The following is an 11873-nucleotide window of genomic DNA, read 5'->3' as shown; positions in this document are numbered from 1 at the left end:
GACCATCTGTGTGGTGGTTGTGATGTCTAGCCACTTAAATGGCAGCCATGGTTATTGTGGTGGCTGTGGTGGGTCACCCATGGAGGTGATGTTTTTGGCACGCTCCATTGTGCTAGCGGTGTGCCTGGTTGATGGGAGGGAGTTCTGGTCCCCAGCTCCATCCTTCCTGTCCCCAGGCAGGCCCGAAGGCACTGGCATGGTGTGCCTGGTTGTGGAGGGGGGTCCAGTCCCTTTCTCCATGCCTCAGGTCCCCTGGTGGCCCCCAAGGCACTGGTGGTCTGTCTGAGCCAGAGATATTTTTTTTTTTGCCCTTTGCATACTTCTAAAGTGGGGGAACTTCCTGTTGGGACCAGCACTTCAGCTCTGTGGTTTAGCTAAACTGCTGCTTTGCTGCTTCTTCCCCAAGGAAGGCTTTCTGCGCATCACAGATTATAATGGTTTACTTTATAGGTATTTCTGGCTCTCCAGAGACCCAGTGCACCTGGGTTGTGTAGAAACTCTGATCTGGGCCTGAGTCTTTTCACCAAACTGCACCCCATGCAATTCTATATTCCTGACTAGTCTCCTCTGAGTGGCTCTATGCTGATTGGGGTGCTGGTCAGCTGTCCTTGTTGTGCCTGTGTTCCCCCGGTGAGCCAGTCTCTCCCACTGCCCGTGCTGCAAACACTTCCTGTGGGACTGCCCATGCACCAGTCCCTTGCGATGATTCACCAGACTCTGAGTGGCTCCATTTTTTCAGTTGCTGTGGCTCCTTGCTCCTGCATGGGTCCATGGGAACCCTATCAGTGGTCTTGCTGGCTTGGGGGCCACCAAGGCCCTCTTCTCCCCTGCCACCTCCAAGCAACTCCATCCAAAGGGCGCAGCTGTGGCTTCTGCTGGCTCCTGCTCCATGTGCTCAGCAGCTCCAGCCTTAAAGCAGCCGTGGCATGAAATGATCAGAGCAATTTTTTCTTTCTCTCATCGTGGATTCTCCTGCCTTCATGCACTCCATAGGTCTTTCCTCCTCTTCTCCCGAGCTCCAGCAGCCCCTGCTTGGCTGTTTATAGTTGTAAATGGGTTGATTTGTGGGAGAGAGTGATGCTGGGGACCGTGTATTCTACCATCTTGACCAGAACTCCCTTTGGTTTTCTTCTTTTCAATAAGATTTTCATGTAATAACAAAAAAAGATAATAAAAGATTGCCTTTTAATAAAAAAATAGTAAAAGTTTAAAAAAAAGTTTAAAAAGATAATAAAAGTTCACCTTTTGAGTAAACTTCAAAAAGTAAGCAAGTAGGAGAGAAAGTATAGGACAAAACATGAAGTCTAAGCGTGTGGAAATGGTTTGTATACAGTAAATTTAGGAAAGGAATTTTATGGGTGATCAAGCTGGCTAAAATCAGAAGGGAATTATTTATAGGTTTTTCTAAAAATTGAGCATTAATAACAAAACTACACTGATCCAAAGCTAGAATTTGCTCCCCTATGTTGGAACAATAGGGTTTTCTTGAAACACTGATCTGATTTAATTTTTTTAAAAATAAAAGTTGTAAGAGGTTTTTTCCTCTTAGGTGACTGGCCTAGGAAACAGATTTTATGTTTTGTCAGGACAGTTTCTTGTACATTGTGCCTTTGAAATCTTTTGTCACTTTGGTTTTATGCCCAAGGATTTATGATCCTATTTAATTAAGTGTTTTAAGCCTTAATTTTCTAAAAATTAGGTCTTTTTCACTCAAACTAACTTTGAGATGTTACATACGCCCTGAAAGTTCTTTAGGATCTATAATAGAAATGTGCTTACCTGATAGGTCAAATTTAGTGGGAAGCATTTTAAAACAAGAAATGGTGTTTGACCTTCTTTTGAGTTACATAGATATGTTGATATGTGTTCCAAAATTGTGTAAGGTTCCTAGGAGTCTGTGTCTTGGTATAAATGCTATCAGTCAAAATCTTGGTTCAATTATAGGTTTAAAGTGTTATGTCCTCAAAAAAATTTTGGAAAGAATGAAAAAAAAAAAAAACCCAACACAAACAGTAAATAAAACTGGAGGAACTGATAAATAGAATTCTGGATTTTGGAATATTGCTGGTTCTTTTAATGTTTTATTTTCTAAGTTTAAGAAAACCTTTTACGGTATAACAACTTGCTGAGGTATATGTTTATCAGCAAACTTTGAAATACTTGCTTTTCTCTCTACTTGATCCCTCCAGGATTTTGAAACCATTCATGAGTACTCTTATTTTATGGCAATATATTTATTTGCATAAGTTCAATAAGAATCTGTTCTTATAACAGGACACACTTGGAGATACTGGTTATTTTACCAAGGCTTTCACTGGAATATCATACTTTCTGACATGACCAGACTGCCTTAAGGAATTAAAGTTGACCTTTTTATGGAGCCAATAAAAAGCCCCTTGGAAAGACTAGCCTGATACCTTGTCTACATGATTACAAGGTTCCTGGCCTTGCAGTAAGTAAAGAATGTAACTTTCCGACAGGCCAGAACCTCGATATTTGGGGGACCTTCAAAAGAGAGGAATTCATGCAACTGGTACAGGTAATCAGAGAATAAGTCAAATCCTTAGCTTGGCTTCCTAAGACTCAAGAGGCTTTTGAAGGTCTAATCTGAGATTCCTTATAAAAGTCCCAGCAAAGCCAGCTCAAAGAGAGCTTACATGATAAATCATTGATCTCGCTGCACTTTGTGCCAATAATTTGGTTAGAACTAAACTTATTTTGCAAATAAATTAGTCTTGTCATAAATATCTTTGGTAAAAATGGGAAACTTGGAGACAGAAAATTATGTTTCAGAAGGAAACTATAGTACACCTGTCATTAGATTCTAGCCCTGTCTTTTAATCTGTTAGTAAAGCTTGTATCTTCCAGGCTACAACAGTTCTGCGTTAAGATGGTGGCACAAGGATTCCAACCCATCCCCTCCTAAGAAGAACTGAGTCCCTGTAAATCACTAGATCAGTCATTAGATCAGATTTTTACACCCCAAAGTATAGGCAGACACTAGACCCATGGCCAGCAGGGAGTAGTTTCAGAAGAATGAGACCTCCAGCCCCTTTCTCCTTTTCAATAAGGAGGATAAAGTCTCTCAGGGGGGAATGAGACAGGATAGGTCCAGGCCTGTGAACCAAACTGACTCCATTTTCCCTCCTCAGTCATGAGACCTCCAGGGCACATGGTTACCCCACGGGGTTCCCTGACAAAATAAACTGAGATAAGAGGGTTCAGAGATTCACTGAGTTGCAAAACCCTCCTGAAGGCTTGCTTCCCATTGTAAAAATTAAGTTACAAATTAACCTTAAGACACCTTCAGGAGTTCCCAGATGTACACAAAGCAAGGTGACCACTCCAATGACCCTCCTGGGGTGATGATAATGAACACCGCCATCTTGGATCTATCAGTCAGATGCGAGGACCAAAGCCCTAATTGAGCATGCGCCTGTGAAGAACAGAATGGGCCACATCCAGAGGCACAGAAAGGTGGCACTAGCCTCCACCCCTTTCCCCTTTCCCTTGAAAGGAACCGGAACAGCTTCCCTCGGGATGCTAACTTCTCTGCAGCTAACCCCCTTATGCATAAGTCTATCTCCTCTTATAATAATGCATTGTTTGCTTTACTGCTGGGTGCATTGCTCATTTCTATGACTTTGGGACCCAAGATTCTAATTCAGTCACAGGAAGGGGCAGGGGAAGCCCAGCAAAAAAGTTCTTAAAAAGTCAAGAACATGAAAATAATTATGTATAACATGCCTGCAATGTCATATGTATGAGAAATTTTAAATGAGTGCATGTACACTTCTTCACATGGAAATGAAGCCAGTTTATGACAAGGGCCTCGAGGGCACAGTGGACAGTGGGAAGATGTGTGTGAGCACAGCTCAGTCTGGCAGCTGGTATTCCACTCTGTCCAGGTTGCTGCCATCACATGAGGGAGACATCACAGACAAGCATTGCACAAACCTTCCGAGGAGGTGCAGCTACAAGGATCACTTCAACTCAGGATTCATCACTTATTCGTTAACTGCAGGCAAGCCCAAGGGCATGCTCAGACTTGCCACACGATTTGGTGCTGGGGTGGTTGATAATGGAGTCTTCTCTCTCCCCCTCCTGTTTCCTTCCTTTTGTTCTTTTAAATTCAAGTAGGTGAAAGAACAATCAACCTTTTAAAGAACATGAGACCCTGCCGTTCTTTCTCCTAATTCATCTTAGGGCAAAACAGTTCGTTGCACCTCCATTTGTGAACTTTGAATTAGCTGATTTTATAATCTTATCATTTTACATTAAGTGGATTTCACCTCAATAAAATTTTTAAAAGGAGTTAAATTAACTCTTTACATTACATTTAAAGACCCTGAAGAAAAATGTGAGAAATGCCCTCGCCTGTCCAGTGCCAAAGGATGGACACAGAGACATGAGGTATGGCGAAGCGAGGCTTTAATGGTGGTCTTGCAAGATCAGGTGTCTGCTGGGCAGGCATACCATGGTTGCATCGAGCAATTGTTCCCCAGTGCACAAGTCCCTCCCCCAGTTCCTCACTGGCTGAGTACAGTCTTCCCAGACACCACTTAAGTTTCATTACTTCCTTATAAGGCATTTATTGTCCCCTTCCCTCTGGGAGAAAGGGGTGGGCTCAGGACAAGCCCACAAGAAAGGCCCTCCAGAGGTCCTGAGGAGGAAGAAGAACCAGGAAGTAAAAAGAACAAGGTGACAAGCCACCATCTTGAGGAGTCACCCTCGGGAAAGTGTACTTTATCACCCCACAAGTTAGTCAAGCAGCCCTTGCTAAGCTATTCCTGCAAATGAATCACTTGGGCTATTTTCTGACAAAAACAACACTGAAAGCAAAATTGAAACACACATACAAGGCTGGGGACACAGGTGGTCTCAGCATTGGTGTGTGCCCTGTGCTCTGGCCCGGGTCCCCAGGCACTCTTGCCTGCCACCCCCTGCCTCACCTCACCTGTCCTCCTGCCTCTGGCTGGCAGCACTCCCACCCACGTGGAAGTTCCAGGCAGCCATGTGTGGGGGGGCATGGGCTTCCTGCTGTGCCTCAGGAGGCGGCTGTTCCTGACCCTCTCTGTCTCCTTGTGGTGCCTGGTGTAGGAGAAGTGCACACCCATGACCAGCCATGAGCCTCAGGGAAAGTCTGCTCAGGGTCACTGGGGAACATTTTCTTCTCAAGATAAAGCCCCTGCCTGCCTGCCCAAGACCCCGGCTGAGCCACTGACCAGCCCTGGAGTTGTAGCTCTCAACTTCCAAGTGAGATGATAAACAGACACCCCGTCTCTTCCCTCGCTTCAGCTAAAGACACACAAGGCAGCCGAAGCAAGACCAAGATCATCGGAAAGAAGGGAGGAGCTGAGGGGCCAGGGCCAGGCTGCAGCGCTGAGCTGCACCCCAGCTCCCTGTCAGCGAGGCAGGCTTCGTGCGCGGTGGCAGCTGCAGGTGCTGCCTGCGGGGAGGGAGCTTGGAAAAAAGTTTCTGGTCCTTCACTTTATTCTCCATGTGCCCTCTGCCCTTCTCAGATTTCAACCCCCAGGGCTCCCTGCCCTCTGGTTTCCCGCCGGGTTGGGTCAAGGGAGGCCCAGCAAGCGACCAGGTAGGGCGGGAGCACAGTTGGATGGTTGGGCCACTCTCACTTCTCCACCGCATGGCCGTCTAGCCATGGCTGCGTCCTCTAGGGCCACCGGTCCTGCCTGCAGCTGTGACTGGGTCCCAAGAATGCCATCCCCACCCTGCTCCTGCAGACCAAAGGGTGGGAAGAGCTAGCAGCTGCTGCTAGTGCCCGGGTGCCACGCTGTCCCTCACTGGATCCCTGGGCCTGCCTCTGTGTCAGCAAACAACCCGTTCATTTCATTCCCTCAGTGAAACGCCCAAGCACACCGTCTGTCTCCTGCTGAGACCCTGACTGGTAGGATGTGTTACGTGGCTCCTTGGATGTAAAAGGAAAAACTAAAAATTGCAAGTTACTGGCAGCCAGATTGTTTTTATCTTGTTTGGAATTATCTTATGACCCTTAAAGAGCTGCAAATGCTGAAGGGCTAGTTGGAGCAGGTCTTTGCATTGGTAATAATGTGAAGAAAGTAAGTGACAGTAAAGTATGCACAATAGGACCGATTTTATTTAAATAGTTAGATAGGCAGGCAGGCAGACAGAGAGATGGAACATGTTTTACAGAAAGGGAGCAATTTCCAAAAATTAGCTGAACACTGACAAGGATTATCTTTGTTGATGGAATTACTTTAGCATGGGGACTTTCTTCATTTGGACATTGATTTTATTTTTATAGTAGGTCTACTTTTTTATTCTTCATAGAGACAGATCGCATAGAAGAATTTGTATCAGTTACGTATTGCTATATGGCAAACTACATAAAACGTAGTAGTTTTATTCAGCTCTCGATTCTGCTGGTCAGCAGCTGAGCTGCTCGGCTGGGCAGCTCTTCTGTGGTCAGCACAGGTCAGCAGGTGTCTCTGCACCTGGGTGTGCTGGTCAGCATCCAGAGCCGGAGGGGAGGTGCCACCTCTCTGTCATCCTCCCACAGGCCGCCCAGGCTCACGTGCAGGCTGGTCTCAAGTTTCCCAGAGGAACAGGAGAGGGCACCGCACTTTTCCAAGCCACCTCTTTGCTACTGCCCCAGGGGCCAAAGCAAGGCACATGGCCAGGGGCATCATCAGTGTGGGAGGGACTCAGCACCAGGGGAGTTACAGCAAGGGGCAAACAGACTGGGGCCACCATCGCAGCAGTCCACGCAGAGCCCAGGCAGACTGGAGAGAGCAGGAGAGAGCCCTGGCCTTGGAGGTTAGCAGCCTGAGTTCCAGGCCAGGCTCCAGCACCTGCCAGACCTCAACTATACAAAACGACACCAGATAAAAGAACAACCACCTATGGGTCCAATGCATGTGGGTCTCTGGATTAGCGATGGCTGCTGGGAGAGAGGGTGAGGATGTATGGATGGATAGATAGACAGATAGACATAGCAATAGAGAGAGATTTTCAGGCATTGGCTCATGCGACTGTGGGGCTGGCCACTCTGAAATCTGCAGGGCAGGTTGGCCGGCTGGAGACCCAGAGGAGAGTTATGTTGCTGCTCGAGTCCAAAGGCCATCTCAGGGGCAGAATCCCTTCCTTCTCAGGGGCCTCAGTCTTTGCTCTTAAGGCCTTCTACTGATTGAATGAGGCCCACCCACATTATGGAAGGAAATCTGCTTTACCCACAGTCCACTGCCTTAAATGTTAAACTCATCTAAAAAATACCTTCATGGCAACATCTAGACTATGTTTGACCAAAAACTGGGCACCACAGCCTAGCCAAGTTGGCACATAAAACTAACAATCACAGCACCTAAAACCTTAGTGACCGAAAACAAGGATCTGTTGTTTCTCCTGATTCTGAGGGGCGGCAGTCTCGGTAGACCTCCGGCTGTCCTCCCCAGATCATGTGCAGCACACGCCCCTCCGGGCAAACACCCTTTCCCAGCAGGCTGGTCTTTGGCCAGCACAGGGACTCGGAGTTCTCAGAGGGCAACGGCAGAAACCCCAGGCCCCTCGAGGCTCACATCCTGGGCTTGCACACAGCCACTCAGGCGTGTGCTCTGTGTCACAGGCTGGCCCGCACTCGAGGGTGGAGAAACAGATCCCAGTCGCATTGTGCAGAGCAGTGTGGACGGACCCAGTGGGACTCACCTGTCCTCGTTGGCACCACACGCCAGCTCGACAGATCTCAGCTCACCTCACAAGAGGAGTGTGGACGATCACCGCGGACACGCAGGACAGATTGACAGAAGGGCAGCTGCTCAGGGGCAGGACACGCTTCGTGTGATGGGTGTGACGTGCCACTTCCACACACGTGCTCAGCCTCAAAATGCCTCATTTCCTTTTCCTGCCCCTCAACAACTCTGCACATTCAGATTTTTTCATTTTTGCCAATCTGGTGAGTGGTGAATAGCATCATATTGCAATTTATGTTTTTACTTCCTTGGTTACTGGAGCAGTTGAGGGTAGTTTCATGTGTTCCTATTACTTTTAGAACCAGGAAAAAGTATAAAGGCATCTACACTTTTAAATTAAAAAGTATCACAAAGAAGAGCAGCGTCAGGTGCCCTGCGTCCCAGCCTCTCACAGGACAGGACGCGCTGCCAGGCCCTCATCTTGCCCTCGGGACAGGAAGGTTTTTCATACACTTTTCATCTTGGAATTGCAGACGGTGGCAGAGCTGGAGCAGCATGGCCACTCCTGGCCCAAGAGCTGCTGGCTCACAGTTCAGGGCAGTCAGGCCCAGTTCCGGATCTTTGAACTCTCCTGCAGGGGAGACAGAAAGAGACAAGAGAGCAGAGGCTGTGCGCCCTGCCTTTGCTCAGCAGCAGTGAGGCTGGCCTGAGGGTGGCTGTCCCGAGGCTGGCTGTCCCTTCCAACTTCACCCCGAGGTCAGAGACGTGTGTCTCCTCTCTCGCTGAACTAGAGTATACGACTGCAGAAATAACAGCGACACATGGATCCAGCATCATCCCTGGAGCGGTGAAGGGCTCTTCTCCAAGAGAGGACAAAGGTCCCACTCCCAAAGCACTCGGGAAGCTGGTGTGCCTCCTGTCCTGCTGATGCCTAAGGACCTTCCAAGGTCCTGCAGCTGACACTCAGGACCTGCCACTTGGCCCTGACCAGCGGGGGGCAGCGTAGTGCTGCAGACACAGGAATCCTGGTCTGCTGGAACCTCAGGGTGGGGGGTGGCAGTGGCTTCAGGGGTCAGGTCATAAGATCAGGGCAGAGGCCAGGCAAGACTGACCAAAAGTCCCCCTGAAAACGCTGTAATACGCTACCACGCTGATAGCAAGAGGCCTTGCAAAGTCAGCAGTCGGGTTTTCCTCTACTCTGGATCAGATCACTGTTTATTTAGCTCAGCTGCAGACTTCAAGACCTTGCTGTGTGAGACATACCTATTTTTACACACTGGAGTCAACCTCGGGATGAGAGCACAGATCTGGGATGGAGACCCACCGTGGGAGAGGAGGTGCCAGATTTCCATCCCGCCTGGCCTGCCCGTGGGGCTGTCCTTAGCAAGGGCAGAGCGCCCATGTGGCTGCCTCGCTGCCAACCCTATCCCCTCCCCTGACCCTCACCGGTCTCTCCTGGGCTCTCCACGCTGCACTGAGCCACTGCAGCACCACCGGCTTTTCTATTTCACTTTCCCTAGGAATACCAAACTCTCAAGTGTGTGTAATTGTGACCAGTTCGACGTGTGATGTGTGCATGATGCACAGCCCCGTGTGTACCCTGTCCCCCAGGACCCTTTCATCTCAGTTGCACAATGGAGAGTGGGTTACATCATCCCAGTGCCCGGCCAGTGCTCGACTCAGCACTTCCAGTGCTTTCTGCGGCCTCTTGAGTAACTGTCCTCTGGCGGGTGATCAGGGTGGGGTCATGTGGAAACCTCCTGCCATTCTTCCCTCACTCCCAGTGGGCGCCCAGCATTTGCAAAGGGTCCGGGCCACTCCGATTCAGAGGCTCCCGGGCCCAGGCTCTGGCAGAGACCAGCCTGCTACAGTCCCTCGACGGAGGGCAGGCCCTCAGGTGCCCTGGCCTGGACCCCCAAATCCAGGACCCGCTGCTTTAGCAGCTTTGGGGCTGGCACTGAAGTCCACTCCAGCCGACTTCAGAGGCGAAATATAAAAATAAAGCAAAATAAAATAAAATGAGCTAAAAGACGATCAGATTTAAAAGTCAGAGATTTTCTTTAAAAACTAAATGCTCACTTGTATGCAGTGAGGATGGATGTTAGGACATAAAGGTGTACACATAAGCTTAAATGGAATCTATTGCTCAAGTTAATCTCTCTCCCATTTCCTGTTTTAATTTAACCAAAACCCATCAATTCGGGGACCCCTGCCCCTTTTCCCGAGTCTTTGTCCAAATTAGCTCACCTAGTGCCCAGGTGTGTCCTCGCCAACACCATCCGTCAACAATATTGTCATTCACAGCTGGTCTTTGGCCATGGTCAGTCAATGGAGTCCACTCTTTCTCTCAACACGTAATTGCCTCATGAGTCCGCTGCTGTCTGAGCTGTCATTGCACTCTTGAGCACGAAAAACATCTGCCTGTTAATTCACTTCTCCTCCCTGTGGCAGACAGAACAACGGCCCCCAGCCATGCCCGTGCCCAGTCCTCCCACCCGTGAATATGTCATGTTTTGCAGCAAAGGAAGGTGAAGGCTGCAGATGGCATCAGGGTTGCTAATCAACTGACCCCAAAGAGGGGAGATTGTCGTGGATCATCCGGGTGTACCCGAGGTGTTCACCAAGGTCCTTAAATATAAAAGAATGAAGTGGGCCAGTCAGAGGGAGTGACATGACGTGAGGAAGACCCAATTGCCCACTGCTGGCTTTGAACATGGAGGAGGAGACCACGAGCCAAGGAGTGCAGGCAGCTTCTAAAAAAGGCCAGGAAATGGAGCCTCCAGAAAGGAATGAAGCCCCTGCAACAACCCGGTTGTGAGACCACCGGCAGCACCATAGAGAATACATTAGTGTTGTTTTAAGCCACGACATTTGTGGGTGTTTGTTACAGCAGCAGTAGGACACTGAGACTCAGAGACGGTCTGGGAGTTAACTAAAGTCACAGAGCCAACAGGCTGCAGGACGTCCTCCTGTGTGTGGCGGGCAGCACGCCGTGCACAGGCCGGCTCGTTCAGCCTTGCCTGCACCGATGCGGGGACCAGCCTGCAACAGCTCGCGGTTCTACCACACCCCCACCAAAATCCAAAGGTCAGCACACTTTGGATCTCCCCCCACCCACTGCATTGAATAATCCAGTCGAACAAAGCATCTATAATGATGCAGGCTTAGATGAAGACTTTGCAGGGGAAGGAAACAGGTTTGTATTGAACAACATCACCTTTAATTTCAAATCCCCTTGGAGGCATTTTTGGGTTCCTAGTTCCCTTGGTACTGCTGGATTCTTTCCACTCCTTCCTTCTCCCCTCCCCCCAAGAAGAAACTTCTGGAGCATCCCGTCTGTCATGCAGCACTACTCAGTTCCATCTGCTTCCCACTTTCACAGCCCCACACTCGCATCCATCATGGAGCCCTTAAACCCACAAGGCTTGTGTCAAGAGGGCTTGCCCTCTTATCTACCAAAGTCCATGACTTGGGAGAGATGCCCCAGCCACAAGGGGGTTATTTCTTCCCAACGAATGCAACGCAGTCCCGAGAGGAGTTCTGGTGGGTCACACTTTCTCCATCTCTGCATATCCAGGGTGCGTTGGCTTGAGTCCTGACCTACCTGTGCCCATCCTGGGCCCCTGACTCTGGGCTCCTGCTGTCCACTCAGCGTCTTTGGAAGAGGAGAGAAGATCGTAGCACGAGGGCCACTTCATGAAACTAGGGGAGGGAAAGGAACCCGCAGAGAGCTGGAGGTGTGGGGACCTGCCACAGTCACAGGCAGCTTCTCCTTCAGAGGGGGCCTGTCCCTCTGGGTTGTGAGGACCCAGCCCCCAGTGCTGGGAGAAAAGGGCAAACTTCTCTGGAAACAGGCTCCCAGGATGGGTTTTCATCCACCTGGGGGCTTAGAATTGCTGAGGCTGGGGGCCTAAAACTCTCATGGCAACGAGGGCTTCAAGTGCTGGGCAGAGAAGAAAAGGGAGCCAGAGGGAGCCTGGGCATCCTCCCTGGGGCCAGGGCCCTGGACCAAGGAAGGGAATGAACCCAGGTGAGCCCAGTAGGGTTTGGCTCCTGCTTAGGGAATCCTAGTCCAGTTAATCCAAAACCTTCAGTGAACCCAGTGCCTGACCTGGACGAGCCACTTGCATCTTCTGGTCCTGGGCTCCTTCAGCTCTGGACTGGGGGTGGTGAAACTCTGCTGTGCAGAGGCAGGTGAGGGGGCGA

This window comes from Cynocephalus volans, chromosome 9, assembly GCF_027409185.1.
Source record: "Cynocephalus volans isolate mCynVol1 chromosome 9, mCynVol1.pri, whole genome shotgun sequence".
Lineage (NCBI taxonomy): Eukaryota > Metazoa > Chordata > Mammalia > Dermoptera > Cynocephalidae > Cynocephalus > Cynocephalus volans.
Note: the sequence above shows the minus strand (reverse complement) of the source record.